The 20,534-nt window shown below is 31.5% G+C and overlaps 1 protein-coding gene and 2 long non-coding RNA genes across 5 annotated transcripts in view; 1 reads left to right on the forward strand and 2 right to left on the reverse strand.

The window, feature by feature from the left end:
- Positions 1 to 13,963, reverse strand: part of LOC105154299 (serine/threonine-protein kinase MARK2) — a 77,762-nt gene extending 63,799 nt beyond the window's left edge. For 2 of the 3 annotated variants that reach the window (XM_011069735.2, XM_087402822.1), the window contains exon 1: positions 7,612 to 13,963. The gene's annotated coding sequence lies outside the window, so the exon portion shown is untranslated. The remainder of the gene's footprint in view (positions 1 to 7,611) is intronic. The other variant, XM_087402823.1, reaches the window with a different exon arrangement.
- The window catches only part of LOC147910441 (uncharacterized), a 61,737-nt gene that overhangs the window by 20,181 nt on the left and 21,022 nt on the right, over positions 1 to 20,534 (reverse strand). The gene's annotated exons all lie outside the window — the stretch shown is intronic.
- LOC147910442 (uncharacterized) lies at positions 13 to 19,251 on the forward strand. Its single transcript, XR_015544079.1, has 2 exons — positions 13 to 4,177; positions 18,468 to 19,251. It is a non-coding gene; the product is annotated as an uncharacterized LOC147910442 (long non-coding RNA).

Consider the following 20,534-nt stretch of genomic DNA (forward strand, 5'->3'; position numbering starts at 1 on the left):
GAGATCTTGATTGATAATAACGTGGTTACAATCACGACAATGGCGACACGACGACGACGACGATACATTACGCAGCTTCCTTTCTTTAATCGCGACGCGGTGATAATTAATTAGATTTGCGTACGATGCCTTCTCATTGGTGCTACTTCGAGCATCATATTACATGTTTACGCGAATTCGATCCGTTGATGAGGTTTTACAAGCAGTGTGTTGCTCGCAGGTGTTGCTGCCGAAGTTGATGTTCCCGGCAGGTGGATGAAAGTAATCTTTATCGCAATTCCCAAATATTTAAACGGCTTACCGTAATTTAATTCAGACAATTAGAACGCTTCCGAGAGCAAAATTAAAATTTCGTCTATATTAGAAGATGAATGATAGAAATTAAATGTTGATCAAAATAAATCTCTTGCGATGATTACGCTATGATACTGAGAAAGAAATCGCAGGAAGAATAATGACTGTTTACTGTATCTATACTGGTTTTTATTTAGTCTAGTTTCTGAATTATATTTTTCATAAATAATCTAAGTTAAAATAATCTAAGATAAAGAGAGTTTATTTCCTTCTGAAATTATAACTGGTCATTTAAAAATAGATTTATGTAATTTTAGATATTTCAAGAAAAATAAATTCTACTATATTGAAATAATATTATGGAATTAACTATAAAATAACATTATAGACATTCCAACGGTTTTTTACTACTCAGAAGCGTTCCGAAGAATTGCTCGAAGAAAATTAAATGATACTGATCCGCAGTATCTCGACGTAGAGGACTTAAGTGCAAATTGTGAGCGCACCTGGATACGCTCGTTACATTTATCGATCCCGTTTCCTTACGCCGAGACCTTAAAATTCCCGGCGTAGAGGATGAGCTACATCACGACGCGGATGCAATTAGTTGAGGGTCACTGCACCCGATAAACCATCTCCGGAAAATCATGATAAGAGACGCATTACGGGAACCGTCTGCATTTCCAAATCTATAAGCGAAGTTGTCTTTTCAAACTGTGAATTATCAAGTCGTCTTACGCGGAAATAAAGTCACAAATAACATACATTAAACTATATTTACATTAGCGTAATATAATTTATCTTTGTACATTTATTTTCTCTAGAGATCAATAATGTAACTTTTTTCCTAAGGCAGAAAAGTGAAAATTTTTTGTATATATATATATGTATATGTACACGAATATACAGACATAAAATTTTCATTTTTCACTCACATTTTTTCATTCTAGAAAGAAAGTTATATAATGGATATCCTATAAATTGATTTTCGCACAAGTTTCTTGGAATTTAAATCAAGCGTGCGGTTACATGTCACAAAATTTATTAATTAATTATCAATTTGAAATTATAATTCTAACGAAATGGTTTAAGTGCAATGATGTCATTTGTAATAATAAAGATAAAAAATATTTATACGTTTCCACTAAATCAACATAATTTCCTAAATCAACATGGTTTCCACCGCGATGAACGCGGTGAAAAAATTCATTAAAGACAGGACGATTAACGCTAATTCTATAATCGGAATAATTAATGCACTTCACTGCATCCGCAGGCATGATAACGCGTTATTTCTGTAAAACATGCAAAGGGAAACTCTTTAAATATATGCAGACAGAATCCAAAACCTACTTTCAACATATGCCCCAATTAAAGTTTTAAAGCGAATTTAATCTCGGTGAAACCTATCTTGCTTATGAACGTGAAAAGTATTATGGAACTAATGGAATTCACGCCATTTTAATCATTAAATTTTATCGCACATCGTTACAAATAATCGCGTGAAAAATATAGCAATAAACATGTAAAATAAAAAACATTAAGTTGAGATTATTATGAAATGAAAGAGTAACAGGAAAAATGTATTTTTCTCATAAAAATATTCAGAACTTTACGCTCTTTAAATTTGCTGAAATTAATATTATTCATCAAAATTAATTTGGCTCTTAATTTTATGATATTTTATGACATATTAAAATGTCGGAACATATTTCCACGAAATATTGTAAGTAAAGCACTGTAAATAGTTCTAATCCAACGCGTGAAATGCAAATATGCAGTAAACACACAACGTGATCTCATTATTATTTCTGATATACCCGTAAATGTTCAAAGGTTATGCATTCCTTATCAGTTCATGACATCAGATATCGAATGAATTACGTACTGTGTTGTACAATGTAGATATTATGGTCATCGAAGTGATCTAATAATCCATCGTGGCAATATCATTGTTACGTTAAGTTATGCCGAAACAAACTGAATTTGCTGGCAAGTGTTCGTCTGAGACATTGCAAGGGAAAATTGCGAGAACTAATATTCATGAATTCACTTTGTTCGCAATATCGTTAAAACGTTCTGGCAATTATCTAGCCCGTTCGCCACGGTCGTTCTTCTATCAGACATTAAGGTATCTAATCGAAAATTATATAACCTCGCGTGATGTGCAGAAAGCTATTTTGCGGAGAAGAAAGAGAGAAAATTACATAAGGCCCTTCAATAACATTAACTTACTCGAGCTTTCAATGGTTATTATATATATAAAAAAAAAAGATGCGCCCGTCTCTTTAAATCCAATTCAATTAAACTAATCATGCGGTCGATTGTAATTAAGTGTAAAACAACGTTTAATGTAAAAGCTCACAAGGTCAAAATGGAATGTACAACAAAAAGTTTTTGCCTAAAATCTTAAATAACTTATGCATAATATTAAATATACGTTAAATGTTGTGTATACATGTACATTAGATACTATATAGACTTATCTAATATATATATATATATATTATACAGGATGTCCTATTTTAATTTACCACCAAAATCTTTTTTATTTTTGATTTTAGAAAAAAATGTTTTACATAAAAGTGAAACAAAACAATAAGATAAATTAATTAGTGTAAAAAAAACATAGCTGCTTATTTAAAAAATTATCCATTTTATCTACATATTATTTTTTAAACAATTAAAAATATGTTTCCTCCATCTAAAAGAAAAACAACGTGACCAAAATATGTTAAAATCGTTCTACTGTTGTCTAAAACATTGTTTCTAAAATCAAAAATAAAAAAACATTTAAAATACATAAAAATGGGACACTCTGCATATGTAGTATCTTATGTACACACGAAATTAAACATACGTTTTTAGATAATAGAACATCTCATTCGTTGCTAGGATAAAGTTACAACGGATATCCGGTCGTGTCATGAATAACGAACGGCGAGCTTTTCCTTCGGGCGTAATCGTAAGAGGTCGACATTCCTAAGCGCGCATGAATCATCCATCATGATAAAAAAGATACGACAAAATCAATAATTTTCATATAAACACGGACGAGGTTCTCTAGACATTCAAATCAGAAATGGCGAATGTAACACGCGATTTGCTTCGTAACCACGATTTGTTATGCCGTTATTCAATAAATTAACGACATAACATCGCGATTTCATTTTATCGGTTTTATTTTACTAACACTTATAATTTTATAAATACAAATTTAAACTATAAGAATACTACATACATGTATATTTTATTCCTAATTTTTGTAAATAGTCATAAAAAAATTAATCTCGTTTAAACAATAATCGTAATACATAAATACGTTATTTAATAATTATAATTAAAATAATAATTTATAAAATCGAAAATTTTTAATTGTAGAAAATTTCTAGTTATAAAGCATGATGCAGATTCTTAAAAAAAAAAAGTAGCTGAAGGTACATCAACGTCATCTTGAGCAATTTAAAAATTTCAAATCACCTAGAGTTCGCGGATTAATGAAACGGTATGCAAAACGACGAGAGAGATGCAATGAATTAACATGTGCAGCGAATTGAAAATTTCTCTCGTTTGTATGTGCTCGGCGCAACAATGCTCAAGGAAGGAAGGCAATTTCTCGCCAGTGAGAAGAAATTACAACGCGTCCTCGTGAATGTTCCAGGCGACGTCGCAAAGGACGGCATCGATGTGCGTATGCGCGTGCGTGTGAGCGGGTCTCCTTGAGCTCGGTAGTGCATATCTCCGTTGTACGATGCACTCTCTTTTGCTGCCTACGCCAAGCGCAACCTGGCAGGGCGAGGCAAAGGCGAATTCCACAATATCGTTTTTTTTTATGTGCAAAGCGCGGAAGAAGAAGAGTTCACATTTGCGATCCAACGAGAAGGTAAGCAAACGAATTTGAACGATGAGTGACCAACCATGCGAATAATAATGAAAAGAAAATACTGAAAAGGAATAATTTTCTGAATAATTTTCTAATATTGTGTAGTGAGATAGATAATGATTTACATGATAATTTCTTGCGATTCGTGTTCTTGGACATTTTCAAAATCGATATAATTATTATTATATTTATAATAACTTATAAATTCCATGTTTTTCGAATCCTTATAATAAAATAAAGAAAATATATAAGAAAAATATTATGATAGAAAAAGATATGAAATAGAGAAAAATTAATAAAGTAGAAGAAATAAAGAAATAATAACAAAGTAGTTAGGTGCGTCACTATTACTGTTGTTAGAAACATTTGTTTTTTTCAAGAGTTGCAATAGATCGCATTCACCAGTCGCTAGCTAGCAGCTGACAGAATTGCGTGTTGACGCAATGGGCGTGTTGAATCGACCGCGAAACATCACACCGTCACTGTATAGCAGTCTTATGCACTCGTGTAGATCGCGTCGAACATCAATATGAAATACAAGTTACACTGAGATCAATTATCAAGATCGAGAGTTACATAAATACTTTAGAAAAATTTGATAAAATTTGAGGGCATAATTTGATTTGTTTTAATCTTGTTTCAAGTCTTTTTATATATTATCTGTTCACCTTTGCACTATGAAAGTTCGTAATCACGCAAGCTTAATTGACAATTCTTGAAAAAATTATCATCTATCTACTTTTATTCATTTTTCATATTTAAATAATTTTATATATTTTTCAGGCAAATTAATTAATAAGAATTAATATAATAGAAACAATTAAACAAATTAAACTTTATATTTAAAAAATTCCAATTTATCACACTTATATAATTAGAATATAATTATTTTTCCATATTTCATCTTTTCATTATATTTTTTCATTCAATATATTTTTTTAACAATTAAAGATGTATTAAACGAGTCTAATAACTCCAAACTTTTCACATATATTGTAATACTATTTTCAAACGATAAGAGATTTTGAACAATAAACGGTACTGGCAACGCACTTTTCACCAGAAAAATGCGGCCGCGAATCCTTCGAGACGGGAGAGAACACGAGATGCATTTTGTGAGGTCATCGGAGAATCTTAGCTCCACGACTTCCTAATGTTATTAACGTAAATGAATTAACTATTCTAGAATGTAGACGTGAGAAACCGGAAAAGTACAGTGAACATACATACATAAATCGCGTGAACTTTAGAATTTCCAAGAAGAAAAGAACGACAATAACGATATTTCATTGTGTATAAGATATATTACGATAAACTCGCAAACACAATAGAGAGACAGAAATTGATCAATTATAGTTGAATGTGAGAGTGAGAAGAATAATCGACTATGACTGGTCAATTCCTTGAAGTTTAAGGTTTACTACACCTATTGCGTTCGCGGTATAATGCATATATATATATATATATATATATATATATATATATATATATATATATATATAGAGAGAGAGAGAGAGAGAGAGAGAGAGAGAGAGCATTATGCAGTTTACATTTCCCAACTGTCAAGTATTAAATGACAAGTTTGAAAAGTGATAGTTTCAATTTTGAGATATAGATAATCATTGCAATTCTGAGTATAAAAATTTATCACAAACTAACAATATAATTTTATGGCACAATTACCACGGTATATAAACTATAATAAGACATTGGTCGTTGGCAGAAAAATAGGCTGCGCTGATAGGCGATTGAGCGAGTTAATGAAGCTAGAAAGCGGCGCGTATAAAAGCATCCCGATCATCGGATAGATCGATCGCTAGATCTTCTTAGTCAACTACCTAGTGCATATAACATTACGATAATGTTCCACGCGTCCGTTCCTCGAATGGACCTGTTGCACCCTCGAGGTGCAAATTAAAAAGCATCGCGTCGTCATACAATGCATCATCTATGTGTGTCACGTGCCTCGGGGAATGGGCGTGTTCTTACAACATTCTACTTAAATTAGTAAAACTACAAATTAGAGTGCCAGCTAGAAACGTAAGTCGGCAAACTATCGCGATAGAACAAAGGAATTCGGTTTTTTTGCAATTAAACGCGAGAATGGATCGATACTATCGCAGAAGACAAGTCAATTGTCTTTAGACGTGCACGAGAAGCTCGATGGAACGATATATACATATAGAGATATTTTCAAGTAAACGATTGCATGTTTTAAAAATACAAAAAACGAGAACCTCGTTCCGTAGAATATTATGGAAATTTTTACACTTTCACATTTTGTTGTCTTTTATCTTGTTTGTCGTTTATCTTGTTGTTGATTAATTTTATTTTAGGTTTAATTTATATTTCAGGTTTTATTACATGATTATTCATTTAAATGAAACTGTTCCTTGAAATCTCAATTTATAACATCGATATTTTCAAAATTTATTTGTCATGGGTTTTACATATCTTTTGCACGTTTTCGTATCTGATAAGCAATCAAGCAAGTCATTAGTATTCATATTTATATAACTCGTTCATCGTAAAGCACTTCAATCCGGTTTTACCTATGATAAATAATTCACTTGTAAATAAAATCGCTATCCTTTATTTTGCCTTTTTCAGCTAAATGAGGAAGTGAATGCTTGTTCGATGAATAGTCGCGTTCGACGAACATACGATATTATTCATCGTTAATAAATTCGGAATATCGATTCTCTTTCTCATCTAGAATATGATTGCCGAATGGAATCGAGCACCATAATGGGCTTCTCCGGCTTAAGTCTAAGACTAGAGCTTGCCAATTGTCGAACCAATGTTTACATCGCTGGTATTAATATCAACGGAATAATACGCCGGCAGGCACGCGTTATCCCTCGACGACCAACGACGTCATCCAGGGATACGCGCGTCATGCGCGTAAATTTCCAGAGATCAACATCGTTCACCGTGTTGGCTATCAAAAACAAGATATACCGCGGATTATGGCATACTATACACGTACGAGCAACAAACAACTGTATTATCAGAACGAGGAACAGTACGTCGAGTGCGTAGAATCGTTCACGATGCACGATCACTAGACTACAGTCCACCGAGTTTGTATCAATAATTTGCAAATAATCCGTTCACTTTCCATATATGCAAAAAAAAAAAAAAGAAAAAATACATTACGAATTTCCATTCTCGTCGTATCCTCGTGCCGCCATGTGGCCGAACGAAATAGAGAAGAAACTGAGAAGAGCGGAAATTAATCGAGACGTATAGAATAGTCTGCGAGAAAAGTATGCGAGGCAAATGCTAGGTAATAGGTGTATTGCGGGACAGCAAAGTCACATCCTTGACATTTCGCTCGATTGACACGTTGTATGTGTCGTCGAGCGAGATGTCGTGTATGCGTGTAGTTTTCTAATTCGATGTATCGATATGTACGCGGCGTGCAAACACACCCTGGAGAAAAGTGCTCCGGTTTCACGGAATTGTCCATCCACGCGTATCTCTCTTCGCGTATCGTCCTGCCTATCGAAGCGCGAAAGAGGAAACAGCCCAGTGTCGTGGGTACCACGCACACGCACACACACCGTCAATCGCGTTCAACGTGCTGCCTGATCGCGAGTCTCGTGCTAACTGAGAGCGTCGAGCGTCGAACGGGAATACGCGAGCTCTCTTCGTTGCTGGATCTTGCCAGCGAGCGTGATACGCGCTGCTCCCGCCCGTCCGCCTCTCGCTTGCACCACGTGTATGCGTGCATGGATACGCACACATACACACACACACGCACACACACGCACATACACACACACACATATGCACCAGGAGTCTCCTCGATCAGGCTTCAGCGAGATCACGAATCATTTGCGCACGAAACTGATACTAACCAAAATCAATATAATTCCAATGGACGTAATCAGTTTAAAAAGCAATATCGCATTTCTGTAATCTTTTCCTAGAAGTAAAAAGACAAACATTCATGCATACTAAAATTTATATGACTTACTGTTGATGTAAAATGATAAATTTTTATTGGACGAGAGCCAGGCTCACATGAGAAGATGAAAGATGAAGAAATTTTTGTTGACAGAGATACACGATACATGCTTAGATCTTGATGCGTGAAAATAAAGTCTGTTTGGTTTCGGTAATGGCACTGCGAGACGTAACAGCGCCAAGAATAAAATCAAAGTATATTGAAAAGATTTTAATTAAATTTCAATAATCATAACGGTTATCTTAGTGTAAATATTAACGCATATTCTATGTTATAAGTAATGCGACAATAAATCATTACTTCAAGTCTTAAGCCGATAAGAAATTGAGCAGCCATAATGAGAATCAAATGTGAGAAGAATAATCGATTGTGATTGATCAATTTTTTTTACGGTTTAAGACTTAAAGCTTAGATAATAACTTATTGTAGAAAACTCTCTCTCTCTCTCTCTCTCATAATTTTTAGGTCTGTTTTTATTCTTGCATTAGACTGTACTAGAATTCTCTCTTTCTCGCTCTTTCGCCAAATATCAAATATATACCTATCTCACTTTAAGTTTCGAAAATATTTACTAGTTAGCCAAAAAAAAAACAGACCTTTCGCTATCATGTAATTATTGTCACTCATAGGTCTTTTATTCCCAATGCTCCAATTATTTTTTGTGAGGTTTATTTTTTACATTCTCACAGAATCAAAAATAGAGATTATCGACGTTATACCGGTTTGAAGCCTCAATCGAGTATACAGGAAACATATTATATATGTGCATGTCGTCTGAACTATCTTTCGTGCGTGAGTTTTTTATCAGTTTGTCGTTATAATGATAAGTAATTATCATATATATCAAGGATGAAAGAATTCTGATACGTTTACTCGTGGTAACCCATCAATTTGTCGGTTATCTATAGAACGCAATGGTAATCATACGCACGATAAAAATAACTTGTATGAAAGAGGCTGCGTGTGTACAGTACATTTCTAGGAATTCTTTTTTAAAAATGATCGATTCTTTACCATTTAATGTCACTTGTGATTTATGTCAGTAAGTGCGTCAGCGCATGGATAATATCTTAAATTATACAGACGTAGATAAAAAAGTTTGTTATTAGCGTCAATACTTATTTCTAATATATTTTTGCCCGTTGAATATGGATCCGTCATCCACAATTGACTATCACGTCACAATTTTGAGGAAAATTGAAAGAAATAAAAACCGACAATTTCTAGAGTTTTCAAGACATTGTAGCACCAGCGTTACATTTTTTCCAAATTTCATTAGTGTCATGTGAAAGTAATAATGTTTAGTTTAACGTTTTATTACGATTAAATTTATTGTCCATTTTGATAACGGATTTAACAAGCAAAATACATTGCACGCTTCTAATCAAAGGAAAGTCGTATTTTGTAGGCTTGTATTATCATTTAAAATGTCAAGATAATTTGGTACAATTAAATGGATCAGGTAAAGTGTCCTATGCTCTATACTTTAGTGAAAATCTGAAACTAACTCGCCATTTCTCAAATACTATCCAATTAAGAATTGTTTTGCTTATAAAGTCTGCGAGTCAGAAAGTGCACGAGAAATCTCTTAAAAATGACTGCGTGTACCTACTTTTACAAACTGCGCGCATTATATACAACACGTAACGTAACTGATCGTGATTGCAAGTGAAACACCTTGCAAAAGCGTTGTATCTAATAAAGATACGTGTCAGAGAGTAACGGGGAAGCAAAAATATCATTCCGCGATTTTAACTGTTCTCTCGTTACTAACATTCCATACTTAAAATGTCGATTCATCACACGCAACGTTTAATTCAGATAATCCCAATTTTTAAAGACTTTAAACTCCAGTTTTTTTGAAACTGAACTGCGTTAATTATATGCAGACGCGCAATGTAATAATCGTAATAAAATACCAATAATCTGCGACATTTGCAGACTCATTCAAGTGAATAAAGCAAAACTCTTTATGTAATTACACGATGATTGTAACAATTAAACAGTGTGCACAATTAAACAGTGTGCACAATTGTATGCGTATATTGAAAAAGGTGATATATCAACAATATTACTTTAATAGTATTAAATGTTATTTTAATAGAAAATAATTTTGTTAATTCAATAATTCTATTAACAAAACAAATACATCATGCACTTGTTTTAATAAAATTTTACTTTTTTAATTTGTTAATAAATCAATATAATTACTTTTAATTAAAATAATATTGCTGATAACATCATTTTTTCAATATACGCCCACAACTATTGTTGATATAACATCTTTTCTTTTTCAATGTATAAACACACATAAATTGTATGCGTTTAAGCACGTAAATTACAAATAACAAAAAAAATTGTTGATTCAATAAAGTGTAAATTTTTTTTATTATTAATTCCCCTTGGAATACAATTGCAACGATTATTATTATACGATGGTAACCACCGAATACCTCGAGTTTACATAATCGAGAGCAAGATATTGTGTTGCACGCAAATTTATGAGCAAATTCCACGTGCGTTTACACATCGGACGCCGGAGTCGATTCGAGCGAATAGAAATTAAGCGCAACACGCAACCGCTCCTAAATGTATTCGTTGTACAACGAATGCATCAATTTCACAGTAAGAGAGAGAGAGAGAGAGTGTACGTGTGTAGACACGGGAACTTTGGTTCTCCCAATGCGGGGTAGGCAAAAAGGATCCAGTGGTAGGAGGCGGATCAGAGAAACGAGCGGACGGATCCATTAGATTAATTGACTTTGGGAATTGATGCATGTAACCTAGCGCGAGGCAAACCTTTATATGAGCTAGTACATGAGGATCTATCGCGATGGATTTTAACCCTCGAATGGACGCGTTTTATTTCACAAGCATCGTTCTCGGTCACTTGAGACCCGCCGATAGTTAGTATCCTTTACTATCTTATATCAAAACCAGCAGTAACAGTATATCATGAAATTCCTATAATAACATAATAGAAACCCGGAGCGCTTTCGTTTCGTTAAAATTTTATTGACACATATTTTACATAAATGTACAATTTTCTTAATATAATTAAATAAATAAAAAATAATTTCTATATTTGAAAAATTGTATACAAAATATTGTGATTTCTATATGTAATTAATAGCTGTATAATTAAATATTTAATATTTTATCTCACTGAATTAATTTGTGAAATATTGTATATAATAATTTATCTCGAAATTTATCTTGAAATTAAATTAATAGTGATCAATGGTTTCAAACATCAATGATCGATGGCAACCTTCGAAGAAGGTTTAAAGAAGGTGGAAAGTTCGGGTCATAACCTTCGGTAGTCGGAAACTTTCTCGTATATATGTATGGACGGAGTATATCTTTTCACGAATAGAAAGTGATATTACTTGAAGAGAAAATAATACGTTCCGGCGCGATAGCACGACATTGAACGGTAGGTTGCCAATAAAAAACTAATAAAAAAACTGTCTGGACACATGCATGAAGATTCATGATCATTAATTCATCAGCAACGATATGTCATAGCTATTAATTTCTAAGTAAACCATGTCATCAATAATTTACTAGTTTGTCACTTTTAATTTATATTCTTCTTATTGTAATTTGATAAATATTTGTTGGACAATGCTATTCTGAAGTAAGATTTTGAAGCATTAAATATTTAGCAGTTTTTATCAATTTTATTATTCCTGTTAATTTAATCGGTGTCAAAGCGATCGGATCTGGAGTGAAAAGATAGATCGATCGATTGTGATTAAACTACTTGTGCGAACATCCTTGACATCTTCCCTTTATATCCACGAAGAAAATCAACCTAGTTAATGCTCGTTAGTTACGCGAACAATAATTAAAATTATGTTTAACCTCGATCAGCTTTACTCGATGATCATGCAACAAGTATAACGGTAGAACATCGGAGAAAGGAAAAAATAGCGACATGTACAAGAAGTTCAGGATTTTGCTCTTTGAGCGCATAAAGATTAACCTAATTAACCTAGTCCGATTGCACAACCGTCATGTTTAAAGTATAACAGCAAAATGCTTTGATTTGAATAACGCAAATTATAAAATGCTTTCACGTAACACAAGGATTTTTGTATAATGTCAAAGATGAAAAGTGGCGTTATTAAAGGTAAAGCTAAGATTTTAACAGCGTTGTAGTTAGCCTCATGTTTGAAAGTTGTGCATATATAGATATATAAAAAAATACTAAAAATAACTGTAAATAAAGATTTTGTGTAAAGTTGTTATTATGATTTTGTGTTATGAGTTAAAAAATGAATAAAAAATCAATTGGTCGAAGATAAATTTTCAGTGTCGCATAATTTTTTTTTTTTAAATATATATCAGGTTTTTATATTATCGTCCAGTGATGTAAAATACTTTTTGTTCATTCTTAGATTTTAAAGTAAATTCATTATAAATATTCCTTGTATGACTTTTATTTATTAAATTTATTACAACGTAATTTATTACAAACGTAATTTAAAAAAATAATCATTTATTTTTCTGAAAGCTACAAAATATAAGCGCATTTATATAAAAATCTTATGCCAGAACATTCATTTTTCAGTCTAGATCGATGACGTAAACTGAACGTTTTTAGTCATTTATTCGTGGCCTTTACACCTAGATGTAAATTAAACCGGTAAAGATTCAAATAATTTATGAGAAGAAGAAATTCCAAGAGAATCGAATAAACTAGTTTGTTCTAACAAACACGAAAGGAATACCTATGTATAGTATCATTGGAAACTGTACTCACTTCAAATACAACAAAGTCTAAAAAGCTAATTTTTTGTGTGGATCTTTACTGATCTCGATAAATGATATTTTAAAGTATATTTATTACAACTATGCACTAACATTTCAGAATTATGAGTATCATAAAATGATAAAAATGTTTTTCTTTCTGATCTTCGTTCGCTATCATCTCATAATCATCTAAATAAAAACTCGGCTGACAAATTAAATTAAAAATCAAAATAAGTTCTAAAGACACAAATCATATATTTTATTTGCAATAAATAGAAATTGTAAAACAACTGTTCATATTATTGGATAGATAGTGTTACTATAACAATTTCGCAACTTAATCAGAAACATTTATAAATAAAAAAATCTTCCTTTGTACCCTTGTAAGATTATAAATTAAAAGATTATAAACTATCGTTTTATGAGATATTTATAAATATTTATTTAAGTATGTCGAGTACACAAACCTTTCTTTTCGTTTGACTCTTTCAGAGATTTTCCATTTTTATTTTCTTGCATATACGTACAATATTTCTTTATAAAAGAGATCTTACAATGTATTCAAGATTTCTTCAATATTCGTTGGAATATCGTATTCAAATTGACGACTTATCCCGATAAAATTTCAGAAATAAAGTACATAAGTCCTGAAATGCAAGAGGTACAATATGCACGAGGTACATTTGTACTGATGATCTTACAATATCCGACTTATTGTCTAATGAACAGAGACTGATCTTTCCGACTCAATTGTGAGTCACATGTTGCGATGTCTAATAGTCTAGACGCGCCGGCTAACTCGACTTTTTTCTCCTGAAACTTTCGAAGCCGTTGGCATTCTAATAAAACTTATGCAAGGCTGAGCAAGTAATGATTCACGAGCCAGAATATCGCTGGCATTATCGTTGCCAGCACTACCGTTCGAATAAGAACACGCGGGCTGGACAGGCTATAATTAGCACCATCATCCTGGCTGGAGGTGTATCGGTTAATTAATTCTGTACCCCTTTTGACCCTCGAGCATGTAATGTGTCTTGTATTCGATATATCGTTAACACATGAATTTTCAGTTTTTTTAAATATTTCATAAAACGCAGGATATGTATTTTTTTTATATGTGTAATATATTTATATGATATATATATATATATATATATATATATATATATATATATAAAAAGATTTTCTTTTAAATCTTTAAATATTTTTTTAGTCAAAAATATCGTTCCAACGAATTACATTTTGACGAACTTGATTGTAAAATATTGAAGTAACATTTTCAGTGATAAAATAAAAGTAAAATATTTTATTTCATTTTGAAAGTTATGTATTTAATTACGAATAAGTAATATATTTAAAACAAATATCTTTATAAGATTTGAAGAACTAAAACTTTTACACAATTACACTACTGTAAGCATTACTGACGTCGGCTAAACGTTTACGCACGTGTTTCATCGGTGGCCATCGAATTATCGATCTACCTAACTCGTGCAATTGTAAATTAGCCGAAAATGTCCTTGGCATTGTATCGACTAGAATCGGTCCAAAACAGGTTTATGGCAATTACAGGGATGCAAATAGATCCTCATGCCGTCATAATAATCATATCGTTCGCTATAATTAGTTATATAATAGTTAAATAAAAGGACGATTTAATTTTCATGTGTGAATTGCAAATTTGTTTTTTCTACATACTGCACTTAATATCAAGTATAATCGTATTTACGTAATCACCGATCTTTATTCAAGAGTCAGTATCTTCTACTTGCTTATATGACATCACTTTTAGCGTGATCTCATCGCGATGACAGTAAACTTGAGAGAATGAAGGAGAACGATAGATAATGCACATGATTGCATAACTGCATCTCGGCAAAAGCACAGCTATAAAAATATGCTTTCCTAGGGATTCCTTTTAACGAGCAAGAAACGAAAAGAAAACGACAAAATATTTTCTTTAAATTTCTGCATTTTTTAATGAAACTTTTTGTCTTCTTAAGAAGAAAGAAAACATGACGATGTTATTCTTCACGATTTTTAATCATTCAATATTATTTATTTAATGAAGATTTTAAGCAGATACTTTCAATTTTATTAACGTGGATTTATAAAGTATAAATATAAATATTAATTTTATTATTGACGAGAATTTATGTCAATTCAATTTAACATTTTCTTTTAGCTTTATTTCTTTTTGTGTTTCATGCAGCTGACCGCTCATAATTTCATCGGTCAGACTTATTATTGCAAAATCTTAGGTAATTCGTTTAAATGCGGCCGTGTTCCGCGATTGGCACTTTCGAAACTGAATAGAGAACGAAATTTTATGACTAACCCCTTCCCACCAATGTCGTAAATCATTGAACTATAATCGTATACGTACAAGAAAAATCTAAGCAAGAAATCTAATATTTTTAACCACGGATTATGGACGATAAGTGCATGAGAAATGAAATATATATCGAATATTAATTAAATAAAATTGCAACAAGACAACGTAATAAATATGCAATTAAAATTCCATAATTTAAACTTTGAAAGCGATTTCTTCGCGCGTACATTTTTAGATTTAATATTCCTAAACAGTTTAATACGTTGAATAATTCCGTAAATATCGAATATCTTGCGGTTATTCGTCGTAGTTTTACTTTTATTATATGTGGTTAACAGTTAAGAGAGAAGTCAGTGATCTTTGTGACGCTCCATACTGGATAGAAATCGAGCTTCCACCTCGATAATGCGATGCAGTGAAGTACAAACAGCTATGGATGACGTATGTTTTCGTGATTAAACTGTAAAGCCCAGTTCAGAACGTTATCTGTGACACGCTAACGAACAATTCCTAGTGATGTGTAATCTGATAGTGTTTAGCTGGATCATTCTACAATGAGGATCTCTTCGAATATTGTTATGACATGTACAGAGTGAACCATTTTATATAATATAATGTCCTCATCTAAATAACTTTTTTTCTTTGCTTTTTGCAGAAAAAATGTATCGTATAAAAGTTGTTTGACCTTAAGAGGAATATAAAAAAAATAAGGAAACAAATTAATATCGCTTTTTTACATCTTCTTAAGGTCAAACAACTTTTATTTGCGATACATTTTTTGTAAAAGACATAAAAAAGAGCATTAAAATAGTCCAATATACATAAAATAGTATTTTTATAATTATTAATAACGTTATAACTATTAATATTAGGTGTTGGAATTAATTCGTAGCGTTTTTTAATAAAAGAATGTTATTTATTTCACATGAGCATTAAAAAATACATTAATGAAAGTACTTCCCATCACTTGTAAAACGCTACGAATTAATTCCAACACCTAATAGTATTATAATTGTTAATAATGTTAATAAAATATTTTTGTAGTTACTCAATTATTTTAGTTATTATTATACAATACAACATCTGAGAATGATAGTGTCACCAAAAGACAAAAAAATAGTAAAATTAAAAAAAATATCTGTTGTAGTTAAATTTTATATAAAAGACCCAAGATTATTTTATCTATATCACTATATCACTATATCTGAAATTTCGATTTCTTTAAAAATGTCGAGTACCGTTCCGTTTGAATGAGGCTTAAGATCAACCGTAGACGTCTCGTAGGTGGAAACGGCGCGACTCGCTTCGAAACAATCGACTTCTAATACTGTTCGACTGTGACCGGAGCGATATTGCATGTGGAGGACAATAGATCCTCGGGTTCGATCGAGGATGCCATTTATGGCGTCGCCTGTCGCCGCGAGGCAAGCAGTCGTCCTCGAGTGACTGTCCCGCATGGTTTTGCGAATGCGAATAAGCGCACACTGATCATTGGTTCGATATTCGCGTCGAGAACATTTCTCGTACGAGCAACGGATCCTTCCCGCACGTCAATTTCGAAACAAGAACATCTCCCTATCGATAGAAATCGTCAAAAAGATAGTGCCAATTAATATTTTGTCGAAAATTTGCATATGTAATGATGAATATTTTTGTCATTTAATACAAGTACTATAATACATATTTATTAATAAATATAATATAATATCGTAATAAAAAAAAAATAAAAACTCTTTTAGACGATAATTTAAACTTCCTATGTGTAAAAAGATTTCGCCACATTTATTATCTTTAATTAATTAATTAGTTAATTTGTAATAAAATTTTTAGTGCTTTTATTCTTCTATTTTCGACTTTTAATTCTATTATCAACCTTATTTTTAATTTTATTGTTGTAAAAAGATTTTCTCCTCTAAATTATCACTGCAATATACATTTTTAGTTTCTCTCAAAATATAAAATATATATACATATATATATATATATATACATATATATATATATATATATATATATATATAATATATACTGTGCATGAAAAGGAATACATAAAAAAGAATATTAAAAAATATAAAAAAAAATGTATAAATTTCTCTTATTGTGATATAATATTTTTGGTGATAGGGAGATCGAGTGATGATACCAAGGATCGACTTCAGCTGACGTACGTATCGGTTTTCTGACGTGACGTGACGTGACTGATAAAATGATGTCGAAACGGCTTTGTCTTCCTTCTCGTGTTACGCCAAGCCGAACGGAAAGACTACGATCGCCATCTGGCGTATCTTTCCGGAATGCTTGAAACCACCGCAAAACTCTATCGGTAGCGAGCGTATAATTATAGTTAAAATACATGGCATTGCAAATTAAAAATAATTAATATCACATTTTAGTAGCCGTATTCAAAATTTCTAGAAAATACGTAGAGAAAAGACATTTTTCATTCCTAATATTAAAAATTGTACATCATGTGTGTCCAAAATGAGTAAAAATATTGTAGAAAGCATTAATAAATTCATTACTTGAGAGAAAATAAATTACACATTATTATGTATAATATTCATTTAAAAATTCTGGGAATCGTTGTCTTAAATGTTATAATAATACAATTTACAATGGCAGAACCTTTTTATCATATATCTATATATAAAATTGTATTATATATCTTTTATAAGACATCGATAACAATTCTCATAATTTTTAAATCAATATATATATATATATATATATATATAAATGTAATAAATATAATAATTTATACATATGTTATTATATATATATATATATATATAATTATAGTTGTTCTTCCATCACAGTTATTTTAATCTAAAATAAATAATATATATCGCAAAATGCAAACGTAATATTCGCGGCGCGCTTTTCGCGTGGGCTAATTCATCGCTAACGCAGTTATTAATTACGTGCGTTAGCATGCTCAGCACGCGTCTCGCACTCTCGTGACAGAGAAATTTCCTCCGCCACAACGTGATACGATCTTGAAAAATCTTCCACAGTACCGCAATTAACTGCACACCGTGCATTGACGTCGTTACACTTTAAAAGTCAGTCTACGTTATAAGATGTTCAATGATATATATATCGTGATTTGACGTTAAATGTATGATTCATATATCTATATATTACATATACTACCATTAAATATTACATCAAAGCTAATTACTTTAATTACCCTAATTATTTTCTTTTTCTTTCTGGCTTTATAGATTACCGCAAGCTGAAAAATATCATACAGGCATTTCTAGAGCTAAAAAGAATACAATGTCACATATTTTTAAACTGGTTTAAACTCTAGCTCGTGTACTGGACGCAAGTTTACAAATGACCTATCGGATGATGCTTTCGTCGATTGAAAATCAATGATATGCAAGTGGAACGGCTGAACATGTATTTTCTATGTTAAAAAGAAAAGTCCATCGGCCTCTTGTCGTTTTGTGTAACAATGGATAAACAGAGCATCTGTGCAACTACATGACCAGATTGCGCGTCTTGTTACAAGAGAGTACAAAGATACCGCTGGTGTCGCATCGTTAAAGCGATTTTGTGTTACCGTCCGAATAAACCGGAGTATCGATCTGATTATTACAACCTTACGCTCGAAAAAGCCGCCATCACCACCACTGATACCGCCGTCACTGTTGCTGCCGACGTGACAGTTCGATCTCGAAGCGAACGTTGTTTAATGTGCCAGCTAATGACGATTAGCTGCATTGGCGAAATGCCGTATAAACTAAATCCGAATGATCATAAGCCAACATTCGAGAGAACGATTATGTCCTACATCTGGCACATCTAGATACACTGAGAGAAAAGTGTTGGGATTTGTGATTATAATTGTAAAATAATTATGATTAGGAGCACAATTTTTATGATTATTACTGCTATAACATTACTAATGTATATATAGTTCTCTCAAATAATATTAAAAAGTTGTACTGTAAATTATGATAATTTCAAATATTATAATACAATAAAATATCAAAATATAAATGGTAAATATAATAAACATTTTTAGTAATGCAATCGCAATTATAATGGATATGACTATTTTCTTAAATTCACTTATTATTTATGTGATAACAATAACTAAAAAAATGTAAAGAAAAAAATTAGATTTTCAAGCACTGTATGTGACTGTTATTAACACAATTGGATTGACTATATTTGCATGATTTAAACAATATAAATATATATTACTATAAAATGTAATTAAATTATAGTAATATTGTAACCATTTTTTTCTCTCGGTGTATACCTGCTTTCGATGCGCATATGCCCGATTCCAATTTTAAAATAACGATGAACATGATTTCTTGCATTAATGTACACTATATCAATAGTGACTAATGAAACATAAGTAACATCTTATAAGATATTCTGCACAATATTGATTCTGCATTATTTTCGATACGCAATTAAATTTTCGAAAAATAAAAATATAAAGAAGAAATTATTTTGTCAATAGTTTGAAGAATATACAGTAAATAGTAATATATATAAAATAATATAAAAAAGACTTGATTGTTATATTCGATTTCAATTTTTGAGAATTAAGATAAACGAGACACTTAGAGTCGAATATGAAGAGAAACTGCGTGACTTAAAGGGATATGAAAGTTACAATCATATATTTCGATCAAGAGCTACATTTACAGTTCACGTAGATCTATAGTAACCAAGTTTCTATCGAAAAGTTCAGTAAAGCGTCTGTTGCAAAGACAGTGGGAAAGAAATAGCAACAGCTTATTTGTTGTCCACAGGGAACTTGAAATTTATAGTTGTGTCGGATGGAACTTTAAAGAGAATCCAATTTCCAGGGTCGTATCTGTTTTACTACCGAACTGAACTTTCCAAGTAACTTTTCGTATCCACGAAGATGCCATAAACGTTTTTGATAAATTATAAATCTCATCTTGCATATATATCATACCGTACCTCAGATTTAAACATTTAAATTTTATAAGAAACTATGTTAAAACCTGAGGTGTGGTATGATATATAGATATATGCAAGATAACTTTTATAATTTTTCAGTGTACAATATTTTTCATAGAATAAACGTAAAATCTTTTTATTAAATTATTTTGTCAGAAAATAAATATTTCAAAGAATACATATATTAGTAAATATTCCAAACTTTGTATATATAATTTTTTTAAAAGCAATCTTTGTTCTCTTTTATTAAATTTTCTCAAATATATTTTTTCCAATTATATTATATGAAAACATGCATTAACATCAAGTTAGCACAGTTATCATCGACGGTGCAACTT

Source organism: Acromyrmex echinatior, chromosome 2 (assembly GCF_024713525.1).
Source record: "Acromyrmex echinatior isolate Ae372 chromosome 2, ASM2471352v2, whole genome shotgun sequence".
Taxonomy (NCBI): Eukaryota; Metazoa; Arthropoda; class Insecta; order Hymenoptera; family Formicidae; genus Acromyrmex; species Acromyrmex echinatior.